The sequence below is a fragment of the Mustela erminea genome, chromosome 1 (assembly GCF_009829155.1).
Source record: "Mustela erminea isolate mMusErm1 chromosome 1, mMusErm1.Pri, whole genome shotgun sequence".
In the NCBI taxonomy this organism is placed as follows: Eukaryota; Metazoa; Chordata; class Mammalia; order Carnivora; family Mustelidae; genus Mustela; species Mustela erminea.
In genome coordinates, this window is record NC_045614.1 from 23033312 (window position 1) to 23052966 (window position 19655).

At 40.8% G+C, this 19655-nt stretch overlaps 1 long non-coding RNA gene across 1 annotated transcript; it reads right to left on the reverse strand.

Annotated features, from left to right (window-relative positions):
- Positions 1–201: 201 nt before the first annotated feature.
- On the reverse strand, positions 202–18760 carry LOC116600603. The gene is made up of 3 exons (XR_004289727.1): positions 18317–18760; positions 795–1028; positions 202–605 (listed from the first exon to the last, which is right to left on the reverse strand). It is a non-coding gene; the product is annotated as an uncharacterized LOC116600603 (long non-coding RNA).
- Between the last annotated feature and the right edge of the window lie 895 nt (positions 18761–19655).

A 19655-nucleotide genomic window follows, 5' to 3' on the forward strand; every position in this document is an offset into this window, starting at 1 on the left:
TTAGTGATTTGCACTTGGCCTGTGTTATTAAGGGCTGCAGAAAGTCTTCCAGTGCCAAAGGAATGAGCTACAAAGATGGAAATCCAGGCACGGATATAGAGGGGCGAGGAAAGAAATATTTGGGAAGCAGAGAAGTTTTTCCAGCTTCCCTAGTATGCGACTAAATAGGCTGTTTCTTAGCACACCTCTCCTTAACCCCCCCCCCCCTTACCAGCCGCGGGGCTACTTGCTTTACCTTCCTTAGGCATTCCAGTCTTTGCATGGCCGGATTCCGGGCTTCTCCTGGGCCTCAGAGGAGTGTCATTTCTGTGGGGGTGGTGTTTTGGACAGAGCAGGGTTTACCGACATCACACCTCTCCACCTTATTCAGATCGTAAATATTTTAAAAGGAGAAAAGGCTCCATTTGTTACCAGCAAGGAAGGAAACTCTTGTAAACGGGACCTCGTGCCCCACCCCAAGGTGCATTTTCTGTAACCTTCATCCAAAGAGTCACCCAAAGCACAAATGTTGTCAGGTTCCTGCTCCCCTTCTTTCTCCCACTAGGTGTCGCTCCATGACACAGCAACGCCGGGAAACGACCCTGGAGCAAGACAGGCTTCCAGACCTGGGAGCAACGGTTGCATTTAGGTTTAGCAGCACAGTGGGCATACTGGTTTATTTAATAAACTGTACCTTTAAGATAGGAAAGTCCCATAAAATCAGGCCAGAGAGTCAGTTTACCTCTTTTCATTCACTCTCTTAAAATGTGATCAGTCCCAGAAATCCCAGCCGAGAGCCGTTTAGAGTGACTTACTCGATCTGTCCACAGGCTTGGCGGGATTAGATCCGCTGATGACCCTGCACGGCTGAGTGGATCTCACCCCTCAGGATGGTAAGTCTCTTTGTTGAGAGGCTGGATTACCGCTAGATCTCTTTTTTATCACTCGTGCTGAGCTCTTGCGGCTGCCGGGGATTAGACACAACCCTTCTCCATCCGCGGGGCTTTAGCTCCCGCTGGCCTCCTGGCACCTCCTTTGTGGTCACTCTCCTGTGAAGGCGAAGATAAGATGCTGGAGATAAGGGAGGAGTGAACACGACAGCCTCCGCAGCATCTCATTTCCAACACCCCGTTCGCCAAGCTGTCCCGCTGGAAGTGTAAAAGATCCTTTCTATTCCCTGAGCATCCGCCTCTGCTGGCCCAGGCCCGTGGATATAGCTTGACCTCCAGTCTAATTTAGGATATTGGGATGCTCGCTGAAAAACAAAACACAGCTCATTCTAGGTATCACACAGGATGAGTGATAAATGCTTGTGAATGTACCTTAGTCTAAGGAAGCTAAGCTCCGCTAAGCTGACCCCTTCCATCTCCAAGACAGGGCTCTCTGGGTACCACCATCTAACTTCCTATGGATGATGATTTAACATCCAGGGGTCAAAAGCTGGTAGAGTCAGTGCTCACTCCACGTTCTGTTCTTTGGCAAGGACGAGATGCCACGAACATCTGGCCTTCCTGTTGGTGCAGGGTTTAATGTGTCATTTCAGCTAGGTCATCTGAGATTGCTGTAAGAATGTCCTGGAAGTTTGCAGGCTCTCAGAAGGAAAGCCATCACAATGAGCATCAGGCAGCATCAATAAGTTACTCCGTGTTTTTACTGTGGGGCTGGAGGGGGCTTAAATATATTTTGCACGAAATAGAACATCTCCTCTCCCACACTTCTAAATGAAATCTCAAGCAGAACCAGGGCCGCGACATACAGTTGTGCACAACTCCAGGGGGTGCTGTCTGCCTTGTTGGCCGCGTGACCGGTCAGTGGGAAATACCCTTTTGATGAAAATAAAAATCTGAATTCACGAGCTATGCTTGGAAGTTGCCCTTTTGTCAGCATCTCAGGTCATGCAGATAAGCAGTGGAAATTTTAAGGACACTTTAATCAAACAGATCCAGATGCTCATAAATAAGAATAACAGGGATTACATATTTTGAAGTTTGGGTGATCTTTGCAGAGGGGAAGAAGACAAACCTAGCAAATACATATAGTGTTTAACCCAGAAGTCCACTTCTGGGATGTTATCAGATGTAGTCCCAAACATGAAAAATAACCTACAGACAGTTATTCATGGCTGCGTTATTGGTAACAATCTAAATATCTGTGGGGGGCGAATCACACAATGGAGTATGTGGCCGTCCTCACAAAGAAATGAGGAAGCTGTGTATGTGGGGTGGTTTCTAGGACAGGGTCCCGGGAGAAGAGCAAGGTGCAGATATGTGTGAATAACATATAGCCTTGAATGTGTGTGTGTGTGTGTGTGTGTGTGTGTGTGTGTGTATTTCTCTGCTTGTATATGCATGAGAAATTTCTGGAAAGATATCCAAGAAACTAATAGCACACTTTTCTCCAGGGCAAGATGCTGACTGCATGGGCAGAGATAGAAGGTGCTTATTGGATATCTATTGTACCTTCTGAATTTTGAACTACACGAATGTATTACCTAGTCCAATAACAATAATAATAGTAATATTTACAGTGGCCAGATTTCTCTTGCGACCCCCCCATCCCCTCCCCTCAAGATGTGTCATAATCACTATAGAAATCTCACATATAGTATTCTCCCAGAGTGGCCAACCCATTGCTGATTCACTTGCATGGTATAGCTTCTTGACTAACATGACCATGTAATTTAGTGCTGGGGTTAAATTCTGCCTCTGTTACTTATCAGTTGTGTGACCCAGGGAAGATCTACTTAGTTTCTCTGTGCCTCGGTTCTCTGTTTAATAGATGATGACAAATCCTATGTTGAAGGGTTATTGAGAGAAATTGACAAGTTGGGCTCTGTTAAGTGTTCAAAGAATGTTTCAAAAGATCCAAAGAGAACAAAGAACCCCACTGTGCCCGGCTTTAGTTGTGATGTGCCTGGACCTGGTGATAGGACTGGTAAGCCAGAGAATACAAGCGTAGTCCTCAGCGCTTAACAAACATCTATTCCCTCCTCACCCACAATTAACTGGGCTGCCAGGAGCTTTATAGACTCTCTCTGAGCAGACTGAGTAGTAATTTTCTGCTGGACATATTTGTGATCTCTTCACTTTAGTCTGCAGATGGACCCTTTGAGCTGTCTTAGACTGGGTCAGGTGCTTTTAAAATGGAGAAACTGTTTTCCTCTATTATTTTCATGTCAGTTTCTTCTGTCAGTTTCATCTAAGCAAACATCTCTCTCTCTCTCTCTCTCTCTCTATATATATATATATATATTTTTTTTTTTCTCCCATCCAAGATTACGTGGCTTAAGTTGTTGCAGTGGAAATGTGCCAGGCTGTGAAATGGAAAAATCTTTAGGCATAAATTGAAAGAAAGGTACAAGGTAATTACACGAATAATTCTCAGGAAAATGGAAATAAAAGCAAAGGTAAATAGCCAACATTTTTAGAATGTTAGGGATCATGCCAAATATTTTACAAATTTTATCTTTAACCCCTTTGAGTTAATTACTACTATGAGTCCTAGTGTACACTTGAGGAAACTGAGGCAACTTGTTCAAGGTTATAAGGAAGTGAATAACAGACATAGGATTTAAATCTAAATTGGGATAATTTCATGTTCCAGGTTTTGTGTATACTCTTTTTCCTCGGAGCCAAATTATCATCAAATGAAATTCATAAGCCTTAAGCAGAAATTGCTAATTGATTTTAGGATGCAGTTTTCTTTTCCTTTTTTAAAAATTTATTTATTTATTTGAGAGGAAGAGAGAGAGAGAGAGCAGGGCAGGAAAGGGCAGAGGGAGAGGGAGGGGGAGAATCTTAAGCAGACTCCCCACTGAGTGCAGAGCCCAACACCTGGTTCCATCTCATGACCTTGAGATCATGTCCTGAGTCGAAATCAAGAGTTGGACACTTAACCAACTGAGCTACTCAGGTGCCCCGGGAAGTAGTTTTCTAAGTAAGGAAGAGGCTATCATATATGTACTGTTTTTTACAATTCTTACATTTACTCTGTGAGTTAGGGATTGTCCTCATCATTCATGTAAGGAATCCAAGACTCAGAGAAGTTAGATAACTTGCCCATGGTTACACAGCAAGTAAAGAAGTGGGTGTTTAAACCGAAGTCTCTCTACGTCCATAGCCCTCAGGCTTACAGTTCTTAAGAACTTCAAGTCACCTTTAGTCTTGTCTTGTTTTCTCTCACCCCCCTGCTGAGGCACAAGTTCAAAGAACAGTTTATGCACAGTCCCGGTGCCTGAAATCGGTCTCATGGAATTCTGTTTCTCCTTGTCTAACGTCCCTGTGACTCAGAGTAAAAAACAAACCTTCACATGGAGGTAAGTCTGTCTTGCTGTGTCTTGATTCTCTCTCTTCTCTTTCGATCTGATACAATATTTCTCTTTAGAATATAGATTTGTGACATGATTCTTAAAACAATGCAATAGTTTTACTTTGTCAGTGCCTTCAATTAGGTGGAACCCAGACTTCCTTTCAGATTAGGAGTATCTGACGGGGTTTGTTTGGATTTCCTTGAAGCGGCTGTTCCCAGCCAGATTCTCCCTGTCTGAGCACCCAGCACCTGAGGGCACTGACAAGGGACAAGAGAGACCCCCCACAGGCACCCTCGTTCAGAAGATACTGAAGGGGGAGGCGGGGGGAGAGGTCCCTGAAGGGGTAGAGGGAGACCAGAATGGTTGGAGCTCTGGGCTCTGGACTGAGTTTCACCATCATGGTTCTGGGACTCCACAGCTGGAGAAGGAGGGAGGGTCAGGTGGTCTGTAAAGTAGGTATGAAACCAGGAATTATGGTCTCTCACTGGATTATGGTCTCTCACAGAAGGGAGAGGAATTCTTCCCATATACTAACTGAGTGCTTGCCACAGGGCCAAACAATATGTTGAGCACAGTTCAGGGACAACTGCTAGAATCCTCCTAACAGCCCAATGAGAGTGGTTCTGCAAGTACCCTTATGTCACAGATGAAAAACCCGAGACCCTGAGAGCTTCAGTCATCTCACTGATGTCCTACAAGCCAAGAAGAGGCAGAGTGAGGACTCAGAAGCAGGCCAGCTGGCACGGGGCCTTGGGTCTTAACCCCCTAGCTCCACAGCGCTGCAGCCAGTAGAATTACCCATCATTCCGCTGCCGGGAGAGAGCCCATTCTTTGTGCAAACGCATCCACGTGCACACAGTAGCCAAAACCGGATCCTTCTACGTGCCCTGTTTGTAACGGGTTTTTCTCTTAACAATATGCTCACAAGTTTCTCTCCCTCTTCAAGGTAAATCCCTCACCCCCCCTCCTGTGGGGTTCTCCGTGTACAACTAGGCAGACTGAGGGGTGGAATGCCGAGAAGGGCTCAAGGGCGGTGCGGGGCTCATGCAACGGTCCGTGCCAGAGCCTTTTAATGACCCCCAAGCAGCCAGATACTATTTAGCAAAGGGAGTGAAAGAGAATTTTCTTGGCTTTGTTTTATAGCTTCCATTAGCTTAACTGTCATCAAGAACAATGCTGAGTCAGGGCCCGAATTATCTTTTCCTCTGCTTAGGTTCTTGCCTTTGGCGTGCTGCCATTCTCTGCGTGCTACGAGGGATGAAGACAGGTCTCACCACCTCATCCATCTCCCAGGAAAGCGGATAGGTATTCTATATAATTTAATGGGAGAGCAGCAGAACATACGAGTTAGAGGGATGTGTTCCAGTCCTCATTGCAACTGCTGTCGAGCCGTGTGTCCTTGAGCACGTCATTTACTTCAGAGCCCGGGTTTCTTCATGCATTCAGTACAGATCCGGACACCGCCTCCGTCCTCGGGCCATTGTCCCCCGGGGGGATGAGCTAGGCATGGAGGATGCTCGGCTCAGTGTCCGTACGCCAGTCCTACACTTGGCTGGGGTCATGACACCTCTGTGTCCTTCAGAGCCACCTGAGATCATGTTGCTGTTTCCAAGCCACTGGGTAAGGATCACTCTGTCCAGACAAACCTTGCCACACGGGCTCTGGGGAACTCTGGGTTTTGTGACCTATGAGCTCCCTGGGGACAAGGGCATCGCTCTTCCTTTCTCAAATATCCTAAATTATCTAGAGGAGATCTGTCTTCCTCTTCACCCGGCATTTGGTCACAACGATAGGGTACAGGGCCCCCTTCTCAAGGGATGTATCGGCACCTGCCCCACCCCCCGCCCCATCTTTTTCCCACTTGCTCCTTCCCTCCCAGCTTGGGGAAATCTGGAGCTGGAGAGAGTGAGTACTGTTGGGCGGGATAAGCCATTCCCTTGTTCCCTACCATACATTCTTGCAAACCTTGAAACTCAAAAGCCAAATATTGATCCCTATTTTTGTTATGTTCTACTGTTTCAAAATGGTATCCTGACATAGGAATAGGGCTTTACTTTATGGAGAATGCTAAGAACTCCCTACTTTTGGTTGCCTGGCTAATACCAGTACAGGTTAGCTTTTAAAACTTTCATGTGAGCACTGCCATGAGAAGCCTTTGAACTCCTCAATCTTTGGCACCCAGCATAGTGTCTGGTATACAGTAAGCACTTCATACATGCTTGTTAAATGACAGCCTATCTAAACCAAGAGTTATACTTCTCCTACTTGTTAAATGTGATTTTTAAGGTCCTCAGTGGTAGTTTTTGTGCACAAAGGAGATTATTGATAAGTGGCATGATTTTTAATCTTTGATACATTAAAGTTAGAATAAAAATGACTCTTGTATTTCTTAGGCTTTTAAGTTTATATTAGAAATCTTATTTTGCATATAAGCCTATTTCGCATATAAATCACTTTTAAGGGGCCTTTGATTAATGTTTGGTCCTATTTACAAACTTGGTTAAACTCTTTTTAAACTGTTTTTAAAAATTTAATATATTCAATTTCCTTTTAAGTACTATAACTGTCTGGCTTAACAAAATCTTCTTAAATACTTAAATAACTCTTTTAAATCTAATACATTAAACTTATAAATATGTTCAGCCTTCAGTTCTATTGAATTATTCAGTTCCATAATAAACTTACTATGATTTGAACTTAAAATCACAAGCTTAAATCAAGCACACATTTAAAATTAGAATCACAAGGATGACCTCTCGCTTCATTAGGCTGAATGCTCTTAAACATAAATACATAAAAGGCCAAAAATGCACGGACCTCTTAACCTGAAAAATATTAATACTATACATTTGAGATTCTTAAATATGCCTATAGTTATTTTAAAATCATCCCAGAGTTAAAAGATGGTGATGCACCGAGAAAATAACCATGCCATCCTGAACAACTTTCCTTGTCTTTTTTCTCCTCCATACATCTGTTTTCCTGACTACCTTTCAATGAAGACCTTGCCATCAAGTGCCTCGGTGACCTTCACAAAAGCCATTTCCATCTTAGGGTTTTTGTTCTCTTTATCTATTAAAAATAGAATTAGCTTAGATGGTCTTTAATGTCTTAACCGCAAAATTCTGGAATTTGTATTTTTCCATTTACTTACAAGTAGGTTTTTTTCCATTTAGGTAATGGGAATGCAGAAAACTACTAAACATAGGAGCATATACTGCCCATGAAAAGCCCTCATCACAGACAATGCTCACTATTGCACATATTATGTTTGAACTCCGCTCCTGCTCAATGACACCCATTTGGTTGCACGGACCCTAATGATTTTTGGGCTTTTTGACTTCAGAGCATAGTCAAGAAGTCACATTGGAAAACATCTAGGAAGAATTTTAAAGCCAAGAGGATCCATTTGTAAAGTATATGTTCCAGTTTATTTTGCACATCATGTGCCTGGTAGATGGGTCATGTCATTGCTATGACTTCTGAGAACTGGGCTGAATGAACATCATCATGCCTGCCATTGGATGCCTGGTTTCTCCACCAGCATATTGAGTAAGAAATGAATGGGAGGCAGCATGCATCATAGTAAAGGTTGAAGGTATGAATTAGACCTTCTTTTGTTTAAATCCAAGAGTCACTCCTTAAAATCATGTGACTTTGAGGGCCAATTTTATACAAACGAATTTGATAAATTGGATGAAATGGACAAATTCCTAGATAGACACAAGCTAACTGTCTGAAGTAGAAATTTTAAAAAACAAAATGAACCTATAATAAGTAAATAAATTGAATGAGTGATCAAAAATTTTTGCACAGAAAAAATCCTGGGCTAGACAGTTTCAGTTTCACTGGTGAATTTTAAATTTCACTATTTGCAGAAAAAATAATCCCCATACTGCACAAACTCTTCTAGAAAATAAAAGACAATGAAATCTTCCCAACTCACTCTTTGAAACCAGTATCACACAAATGCCATGGCATGAAAAAGACATCATAAGAAAGGAAACCTAAAGACCAATACTGCATATAAATACAGATTTGAAAATCCTCAATAAAATATTAGCCAAATCCAACAGTATACCAAAAAGATTATGCACCATGATCAAGTAGGATTTATCCCAGGAATGCAAGGTTGGTTTAAGACCTAAAAATCAACAAAGGTAATACAGAAAAAAACATATGATCATCTCAGTGGGCACAGAAAATGCATTTGCCAATATTCAATATCCTATGTGATAAAGCAAACAAATAAAACTCTTAGCGAACTTGGAGTATAAGGGAACTTCTTCAGTCTGTTAAAGGGCATTTAGGAAAAAAAAAAATCAATGAAAAGGGCATCATTGAAAAATCACACTAAATGGTGAAAGACTGAATGCTTTCTTCCTAACATGAGGACCAAAGCAATGATATCTGTTGTCAGTTTTTTTTTTTTTTTTTTTTAAACACGGTCTTGGCAGTTCTAGCCAGTGAAACCAGGGAAGAAAAAGAAATAAAGGACATGCAGATTGGAAGGAAAGAAGTAAAATTTTTTTTTAAACTTTTTATTTTTTATAAACATATATTTTTATCCTCAGGGGTACAGGTCTGTGAATCGCCCGGTTTACACACTTCACAGCACTCACCAAAGCACATACCCTCCCCAATGTCCATAACCCCACCCCCCTTCACCCAACCCCCCTCCCCCCAGCAACCCTCAGTTTGTTTTGTGAGATTAAGAGTCACTTATGGTTTGTCTCCCTCCCAATCCCATCTTGTTTCATTTATTCTTCTCCTACCCACTTAAGCCCCCATGTTGCATCACTACTTCCTCATATCAGGGAGATCATATGTAAAATTTTTTTTTAATTGACAGATGATGTGACCCTGTATTTAGAATATTCTATATAACTACACATTCTACACACACACACACACACACACACACACACGTGCGTGCACACACACGCACACACGCATGCATGCACACACTATTAGAACTAATAAACAAGTACAGCAAGGTTGCAGGATATAAGATCAACATATAGAAATCAATTTTTGTGTATACAAGCAAGCAATGAGCAGTCTAAAAATGAAATTAGAACACACTTTAATATCAAAAATAGTAAAATACTAAGCAATAAATTTTTAAAAAGAAATTCAACAGTTATATGTTGAAAATAATAAAACTTTGCTGAAGAAAATTAAAGAAGATTTACGTAAATGGAGAGACATTTCATGTCCATGAGTTGGAAGACACAATATTGTTAAGATGTCAATTATCTCTAAATTGGTCTGTAGATACAGTGCATTTTTTGTCAAAATCCCAGCACACCTTTTGGGAGGAAAATTGACAAAGGGATTCTAAACTTTATATGGAAAGACTTAGACTAGCCAAAGCAAATTTGAGGAAGAAGAATGAAATTGAAGGATTTTCATCCCCCGATTTCAAAACTTACTATTAAGCTGCAGTTATCAATAAACTGTGATATTATTACAAGGATAGATATATAAATCAAAGGAATAGAATTGAGAGTCTAGAAATAAATCTTTATATCTATAATCAATTATTTTTTTGTTTTTTACAGATGCCAAGGAAATTTACTGGGAAGTGGATAGTCTGTTCAACAAAAGGGACCAAGATAAGTAGATATCCACATGCAAGAGCTAAGCTTAGACTTTCACCTAATATCATACACAAAAATTAACTTAAAATGGATTAGAGACTTAAATGCAAGGGTTAAAACAATAAAACTCTTAGGAAAAAAAATGTGCAAGAGGATCGTCAAGATCATGAATGAGGCAAAGATTTTTAGGTACAATACAAAGAAAACATAGTCAGTAAAAGGAAAAAAATTTAGATCTCATCAAAATTCAAAAATTTTTTTTGCCCTTCAAAAAGACACCATTAAGAAAATGAAAAGACAGGAATGAGACTGGGAGAAAATATTGGCAAAACACATATCCAATAAAGGACTTGTATTAAGAATTTGCAAACATCCATTTGCAAAGAGGTGGACGGAACTAGAGGGTATTATGCTAAGTGAAATAAGTAAGTTGATCAGAAAGGGACAATTATCAAATGATCTCAGTGATTTGAGGAATTTGAGAAATAAGACAGAGGATTATAGGGGAAGGGAGGGAAAAATTAAACAAGAGGAAACCAGAGAGGGAGACAAACCTTAAGAGACTCCTGGTCTCAGAAAACAAACTGAGGGTTGCTGGGAAGCGGCGGGGGTGGGATAGGGTGGCTGTGTGATGGACACTGGGGAGGGTATGTGCTATGTTGAGAGCTGTGAATTGTGTAAGACTGATGATTCACAGACCTGTACCCCTGGGGCAAATAATACATTATATGCTAAATTAAAAAAAAAGAATTTACAAACATACAAGCACGTTTGAGTTATAAGATAAATAACCAAATCAAAAAAGAAAGGGCAAAGATATAAACAAGCATCACACACACACACACACACACACACAGAGAAGAATGACTAAGCAAAGATGCTCAGCATGATTAGTCATTAGGGAAATGCAAATAAAAACCACACTGAGATTCCATTTCACACTCGCTAGAATGGCTGTAAGAAAGAAGACAGTAACAAATGCTGGTGAAGGTGTGGAGAGATAGGAGTGCTCACACACTGCTGATGGAATGTAAAATAGTACAGTCCCTTTGAAAACCTTTTGGCAGTTTCAAAAAGATAAATATAAAACCAATGTAGAATATGCAGTTCCACTCCTAGGTAGAGAGAAAGGAAAAGGAAAACAAAAAAAAATATACGCACGAATGTTCATATTTGTGTTATTCATAATAGCCCTGAATTGGAGCAACCAAAACATCCATCAGCTGGAGAGTGGGAAAGATAAAAGAGACATATATATAAAATCTTTGTAAATATATATATATGTATATAATGTATATACACACACACAATGGAATACTGTTCAGCAATATAAAACAGTGAACTACTGACATATGCTAATTGTGAGTGAACTTCAAAAACATTATGCTAAATGAAAGAAGCCAGACACAAAAGACCACATATGGTATGATTTCACTTACAAGAAATGTTCAGAAATACAGAAACAGAAAGTAGATGAGTGGTTGCCTGTGGCTCAGGATATGAACAAGGACTAACTACAAATGGGCAGGAGGGATGTTATTGGGAGGATGGAGATGTTCTGGAATATTATGGTGATGGTGGTACCACTTTGTAAAGTTAGCTAAAAATTATTGAACACTTGAATGGAGAGAATTTTATGATATGTGGAATATACCTCAATAAAGTTGTTCAAGAAAAACACGTGACCTTGGGCAGGAAAGTAACTTCTCAATGCTTTAGCTTTTCATCTGTAAAACAAAAACAATGAGATCACTTACCTTGCAGATCATTGGACAGGTCCAATGAGAAAATATGTATGTAATGTTTAAAGTTACAGTGCCTGGCACATAGTAAACACTCTTTTAAATATGAGCTTCTGTGATTATTTTCAAACATCAGAACAAGGGTCTGAAAGAATAAGAAGTTTGTTCCTTTTATGGATGATCCTGGTGTATTAAAAACCACTTGAAAAGACAGGCAGGAACCTTAAATGCCTATTACTAGGTGAAAGAAGCCAATTTGGAAAGACTGCATATTGTCTAATTCCAACCACATGACATTCTGGAAAAGGCAAACTATAGAGACATCAGTGGTTGCCCAAGGGCGGAGGGTGGGGTAAAGAGGATGAGTCACTGGACCACAGAGGATTTTTTTAAGTCAGTGAAAATACTCTTATGATAGCATAGTGATGGGTCTATGTCAGACATTTGTCCAAACCTATGGGATGTATAACACCAGGAGTGAACCATAATGTGAACTGTGGATTTGGGGTGAATGTGGTGTCAATGTAGGTTCATCCATTGTAACAACTGTACCTCTGTGCTGGGGGTTGTTGAGGGTAGGGGGGCTGTGGATCTGTATGCAGCCCAAGGGTATGTGGGAATTCTATACCTTCCTCTCAATTTTCCTGGGAACACAAAACTATTCTTAATAATAAAAGAACAACTCCCCAAAACTCACATTTTTTTTTTTTTTTTCCAACACTGAACTATCTGTAGCACAGAAAACCTGGAAGGTGAGGAACAAACACTTGGGAGAAATACACATTTTTGGCTTAACAGATCAAATAGGTAAAAAAAATCCAGTTTCAGGAATAATGAAACCAGAAAGATTCATCCTTTCCATTGATGAGATTCCAAGGTAGGTAAAGTGAAAGATTTTGTTAGCTAAAGTAAACTTCCATCAAGACCCAGGAAATGTTTTTGTCTAAAACATTTAAGTATGCAAAACATTCATAGGGTTCCTGAGTCCAAAACTACCCAGTAAAGTAGTTCTAGAAATCTAGCTTCTATCCCCATCACCATTTATCTATCTTGCCCCTGCCCCCTTCCTTCTTCTTGAGGTAACCACTTAAAAAAATTTTTGGGGGGGATTATTCTATTTCAATTATTCATTTTCACTTCAATCATTTCATTTTTTAAAAAAGGTTTTTATTTATTTTTTTGTCAGAGAGAGAGAGAGAGAGAGCACAAGCAGGCAGAATTGTAGGCAGAGGCAGAGAAAGAAACAGGCTCCCGGCTGAGCAAGAAGCCCAATGTGGGACTCAATCTCAGGACCCTGGGGTCATGACCTGAGCCAAAGGCAGAGGCTTAACCCACTGAGCCACCCAGGTGTCCCCAATCCTTTCTTTCATTTTTTGACAATTTAAGTTAACATGTATTTTTTACTTTTTTCCTCCTCGTTTCTTGCCAAAAGATGCCGTACTATAAACCTTGTCCCCCTGCTCCTTTTGTCCCCCGCTTTGTCCTAGTGATTATGCTATGGGGGGGAAACGTGGTGCCCATTCCTTTGTCACTGGCATAGTACGCCGTGGTATAGATGCACTGTGGTTTTATCCGGCCAGTTTTTTGATTGTGATCATTTGGATTGTTTCCAGTCTTTTGCTATTATACATAATGCTGCAGTGCATAGCCTTGAAATTGCAGTAAATTTAAGGTGTAAACTACAAACATCCCTTGGCATCTGAACACATTTGTCCTTTGGCAAGCCAAATCGGCTATAGCTTATATAACAAACTCAGTATGGTTCGTGAAGAAATTCCACTTGGGGTACGTGTTGGTTTAAATCACTTTAAAATTATTCATTTTCCTAAGCTCCTAAAATATTTTGGGAGCAAGTCCTTGATAGCAAAGTACCCTTCTTATTAACTATCACATGCAAATACTGAATTGTTTAATACCTACAACCAAACTGCTTGATTATCTTGAATATTTCTGGGAACTTCCATTTTATTGGACGAGTTATCAATTCTGTGAGCCATCTTTCACTTGTTAAAGTGTGGAAATTTGGGGTCTAACAAAATTGACCAAGTTAAATGTTGGGTACTTGCAGTTTGACGGAATCTTAGATATATTTTGCAAAGACTTTCAAATATCTTGAGTCTTTTACAAACATTTATATTTTTAACTTTTATTGATTTTTTAAAAAATAAGGTATCTTTGATCAGTAGAGACAAATTAGGAAGTTCAGACAAGAAGAATGAAAAAAAAAAAACAACTCCAAAAGCTACCTATAATCCCCAACCCCCAGTGATAACAATATTTCGTAGACTTTTTCAGTGAGCACAAACAACTTGCCTCCCCTAACATATACATGCACATGTAATTTCTTCTCTTTTATGCATTATGTAGTCCAAGATTTCAACTTTTCTATTTATTACCTATTATCCTTTAACTTTGTTGTTTGCTTTGTATACCATATAAATGTTTTTTTCTATTTCTCCATCAAAGCTAGGCATTTTGCATTTCTCTCATAGTGTATACCTTAGAAACAAAAAGTCAAGTTTTTCTTTTTCTTTTTTTTCCCTGGGTAAATAAGTTAAAAATCTGCAAGATTTGTCTCCATGGTGCTCTAAGGCCTTGAACTGCCCTCTGTGTGTTTGCCCAGGGCAGTTTACTGACTTCTAAAGGGACATGAGGATATGAGATGACTGCATCCCTGTCCTTGGAGAGACTGGTTATGCAGAAATGAAGGTCAAACAGATGCTCCTTGCTTATTATTTTGCTATGCAAAATATTTGCTGGGGGAAAAAAACTCCAACAATTCTTGCAAGTGCTTTCTGTGATCATGATCGCTTTATATCTTTTTCTAACGATACTGACATTGCATTTCCAAAACTTGAAAAGTTTAAATATCTGGATGTTTCAGTGTCATGTCCCCAAAATAGTTTCTGATAATGAAATGAACTTAACATTTTCTGTGTGGTTGTATTTTGACATTTTGTACCCTAGAGTTGTGTATCTGGGGTGAAAGTGAAACATTTTTCCCTGCTGTGCGTCACTGAAATCAAAGGTAACTGAAGTTACCTTTGAAAGTAACTTAATATTGTGTTATATGACCTTTTTTTTTCCTTAGAAAGTAGGACATAAGAAAGATAAAATAAAAAAAAGAAGGAAAGATAAAACTATCTGATTATTTATTTAATATGTGGAAACAGAGAACTTCATTCATAATGAGTTAAAATTTTAAATATGCCTTTATGTCGTGTTATAGTCAGGTAAACAGGTGGTAAAATGGTGGGGGGGGGGTAGACAAGGAAGATAGAAGAATGAAAAGGAGGAGGGAAAGGTGAAGAAGACAGATAAGAGGGGGGGAGGGTAGGCAGACAGCTGAAACACCAGTTCCAAAGCAAGAAAGGAACACTGGCAGAGCAGAAGAAATGGGTTATGAAAGTCAGTTTGAGGGCTTTTGGGCAGTGTCTATCAAATATTTGCATTCCTAGTTCTTCAACCCCCGCAGCAGTACTTCTGGGCATCTCCACTGCAGGAGGACTTACTCATACAAGGATGTTTCCAGCAGTGTCCTTACAACAGCAAAACAACTGTAACAGCCAAAAACGGTACACAAAATGTGGCACAGTGGGAAAATGGTTAAATAGATAAAAGAACATTTATTCAGTGACATTCTAGGCAGTCTTCAAAAAGAATAAGGATGGGGTACCTGGGTGGCTCAGTGGGCTAATGCCTCTGCCTTCTGCTCAGGTCGTGATCCCAGGGTCCTGGGATGGAGCCCCACATCGGGCTCTCTGCTCAGCGGGGATCCTGCTTGCCTTCCCCTCTCTCTACCTACCTCTCTGCCTATTTGTGATCTCTGTCAAATAAATAAATAAAATCTTAAAAAAGAAAACAAAAAGAATAAGGAAGAATAGTAGCAATATCCACTGTAGCCAGACTGTGGAAGGAGCCAAGATGCCCTTCCACGAACGAATGGATAAGGAAGATGTGGTCCATATACAGAATGGAATATTATTCAGCCATCAGAAAGGATGAATACCCAACTTTTGTGTCAACATGGATGGGACTGGAAGGGATTATGCTGAGTGAAATAAGTCAAGCAGAGATAGACAATTATCATATGGTTTCACTCATGTGTGGAACATAAGGACTAGTGAAGAGGACCACGGAAGGGAGGGAAAACTCAATGGGAAGAAATGAGAGAGAAAGACAAACCATGAGAGACTCTGGACTCTGGGAAACAAACAGGGTTACAGAAGGGAAGGGGGTGGAGGGATGGGGTAACCAGGTGATGGGTACTACGGAGGGCATGTGTGGTGATGAGCAGCTAATGAATCGTTGAACACTTCCTCAAAAACTAATTATGTGCCATTATATATATCCTGGCTAACTGAACAGAGCAATAATAATAAAAAAAAGAATAAGGAAGAGTTATGTATACTGATGTGGAAAGATAGGTACTCTGATCAAACAATAATAGTGTATTGCAGATCATGGACTGTGTGATTCCAGCTTTGTGAAAACAAGAAGTGTGTGTGTATGTGAGTATACGTTGAAACACAGTCCAGACGGATACATGCTAAACGGTGGATCTGGAAGGGAACGTTTGAATTTTGCAATGCTATTTATTAGTCTCCCGAGAAGATGAAAATGAGAGAATAAGTCATGTGTCTGGATGCTTCGAGAAGAGATTTTGCAGATGGAATGAGGCTGGTAGGAGCCCAGACAGATTCAGTTGAGGGCTGAGCCAAACCTGCGGCTCTCTTGTTTCCCGAATCTCATGGACACCATAGAGCTCACTGGACAGACAGCCCAGACTCACGTAATTCTGTTCCTGGATATTTACAGGCTATTTTCATTACAGTTGTGGGATTTGGGAGTGTGTCTCTGAAGGAAAGGAGATTTCCTCATCTATCATTTGAGGACAACAATAATCCTTGCCTTCAAGGATTATTTTGAGTGTTAAATGTAGTAATATGTTAAAAAAAAATGCTTAGCTCAGTGCTTGGGACATGGTCAGGATTCATAAATGGAAGTCACTACTACCATCAACATTTTAGAAAGATTCAGAATCAAATCTCCATTTTTTAAGCCTTCATTTTCTTTATTTATGCTTCCCACTCTTGTAGCATTAGAAAGCAATTTGATATGCGGAATTGGAAGTAGACAAAATACCTAAGATTTTATGCTAAGCCATCACAGCTATGTTCTAAGTCTGTACGAAGAAGAATCTTTTGTTCATTTTGACTCCTCTCTCCTCACAGCCCAGTTACTTATCTGATCCTTTGTATTTGTCATTAAGGCTGCCCCCCCCCCCCAAAGGATCTGTTCCTTTCCCAAGCATAGACTTTTAATTTTAAAATGTCTTATATAATCTTTGGACATTTTTGTTATTTTTAAACGAAACAACTTTTGACACATTAAATTCATTCCGGGAGATGGCATTAGGCCGCGTTCCTGCGTCTGCCCTCTTGGGTAGAATTAATGCACTTCCATCTTCTTCAAACGTTTTTATAATAGCTTCGTAATTACAAGTGATGCTTTTGCAAAGTGTCGTCCTACCAACACGGAGTTACTCTGACTTGCAGTTTTTACGAATTTTGCTAGTTCCTTAACACTTCAGCTTTAACCAGAACGTAGGAAGGAAAAGGTCACATCACACAAGCAGCCAGTTCAGCTGTAAAAGTTCAGAGAGTCAGGAAGCATTTATATACAGGGTTATTGTGTATCCTAGGAAGGAGGCTGTTGTGTTCTTTCCTTGATTTATTTAATCATTTCATTTAATCATGGAGAAGACTAGGTACTTAGAAAAACAATTGCCCTTCAGCGAAGAAATGTAAATAGTACATTTGTACTTTTGAAACCATTTGTTTCCAACAAAGGACTAAGTATTTCTTTAAGTGTAACAATTATCCGGTACCCTTTCTCCAATATTATCAACATCAGATACATTATCATTGGTTTGATGCCTAAGAGGTACTGGTTCTTGCCCCTCCAATCCTACTCCCACCCACTCCTTACGCCACATACCCCTGCACCGTCCCCCACCACCCCCACTCCCCTGCCACACATCCATGACGGGCATCACCAAACAGTCAGTAACTCTTTTCCCACTGAGCTAAGTATGATCTCAGAAGACCTTTAAATAGGGGAGCTCCTGGGGCACCTGCGTGGCTCAGTCGGTTAACTGGGTGGCTCAGTCAGTTAAGTGGCTGCCTTCAGCTCGGGTCATGATCCCAGGGTTCTGGGATCGAGTCCCACATCGGGCTCTCCTTGCTCAGCGGGGAGCCTGCTTCTCCCTGTTCTCTGCCGCTCCCCCTGCTTGTGCTCTCTCTCTCTCTCTCTCTGTCAAATAAATAAATAAAATCTTAAAAATAAATAAATAAATAGGAGACCTCCTGGGACTTGCAGTCAGCTGCTACAGAGGAGGAAACTGGTCAAACTTCCAAGATTTATCAAATACTGACAACATAACTAGCCAGTTCAGGCAGGTCAGTTCATTAAAAAAAAAAAAAAATAGCCAAATTATTTTGGGCACCATGTAAACAAAAATAATTAATTTGGGGGCAAAGACATTTACTTTCCAAACGAGTGTTTCAGTGCAACATTGGTAAAGTCCAAACAACAAACTCTATCATTAAATACAATGTATGAGTAGCATTACATGAAATAAAGTTAATTGCAAAACAGCTGATGTTTAGGCAGGCTCTTACCGGCAAGTGTGAATGTGCCCTGAACTTCTCTTGCTTTGAAACAGATTTCTCACTGACCTTCCTTCTTTGCTGTCCTCCTGGTGTATATAGGATAGTTGTTCTTTTCCGTCCCATGAAAATTCATCACCACGTCCCAGCGTTGTGGCAGATGGGAGATCTGTGGCCCGGCATCTTTTTTGGAGATCTTCCCTGTCTATTCAGTACTGCTGAGTAGTTTTACAATGGGGGATCATTTAGTATGGAAGGGGAAATAAATCTGACTCTCATGCCATATACCAATCATGGGCATGAAAACACCTTCGATCCGTCTCTAGCAGCACGGTGCATGGTGCCCTCGGCGTAGCGCGTTTGTGCAGCACACCCTGAACCCTCCTGTTAATGAGAAGGTAGAGATCCTCTCCTCTCACTCTATTTCCATCCAGACGAATGTGCAGAAGAACATGCTGTTCAGTGTTCAAGGTCAGGGGCTCTGGGGTGGTGGAGTGTCTCCTCTGAAACAGAGTGTCCGGATGGCAGGCCTTGATCTCCTAGGCATGCTGGTGTGCAAGGAGGGGAAGAGCTACAGATAGTTGCTAGGCTAGTTGCTATGATAGAAGAACTTGCTCCCCATAGATCCCAGCAATGGATGCTTTGTCCAGCCGTCCAGTCAGCTGCTCCTGGACTCCCAGTATAAGAGTAAGTTCCCCCAAGAAATGCATGTCTCCATCACCGTCTCTGAGTCTTGTCTTGTCTTCTTCTTTTTTATTTTTTGTAATAGATTTCATTTGAGAGAGAGAGTGAGCAGGAGAGAGAGCTCACAGGAGTAGCAGGCAGAGGGAGAGAGAGAGTCAGGCTCCCTTGCTGAGCAGGGAGCCCAACATGGGGCTCGATCCCAGGACCCTGAGATCATGACCTGAGTAGAAGGCAGACGCTTAACGACTAAGCCACTCAGGTACCCCTCTCTGAGTCTTTTCTTTGGCCTTACCAGACTGTCATCCACCTAGGCTTAAGAGGCTGCTGGGGTGTGGCTGTACATATGGTCAAGGTAAGCGGCACTTGGGAGCTATGGCATGTGTTTTGCCCTTTTCTTCCAACACTCTGTTGGCTTTGTACTAGAATTTACAAAAACTAGGTGTTCTAGAGTGGACACCTGGGGATTCAGAATCCCCGCTGTGCCCCTTTTGCTATGCCCTCTCAGTCTCCTTTGGTAGGGACAGAAACAGAGTTAGGAGGCCAGGGGTGCTGCTGTTCCCCCAAGCATGGTCTCTAGACTTTAGACCATGGGGAAAGGCATGAAGAGGAATAGTATGAAATAAACACATGAAATGAAGAGAGATGTTCAAAAGAGGGATTCCATTTT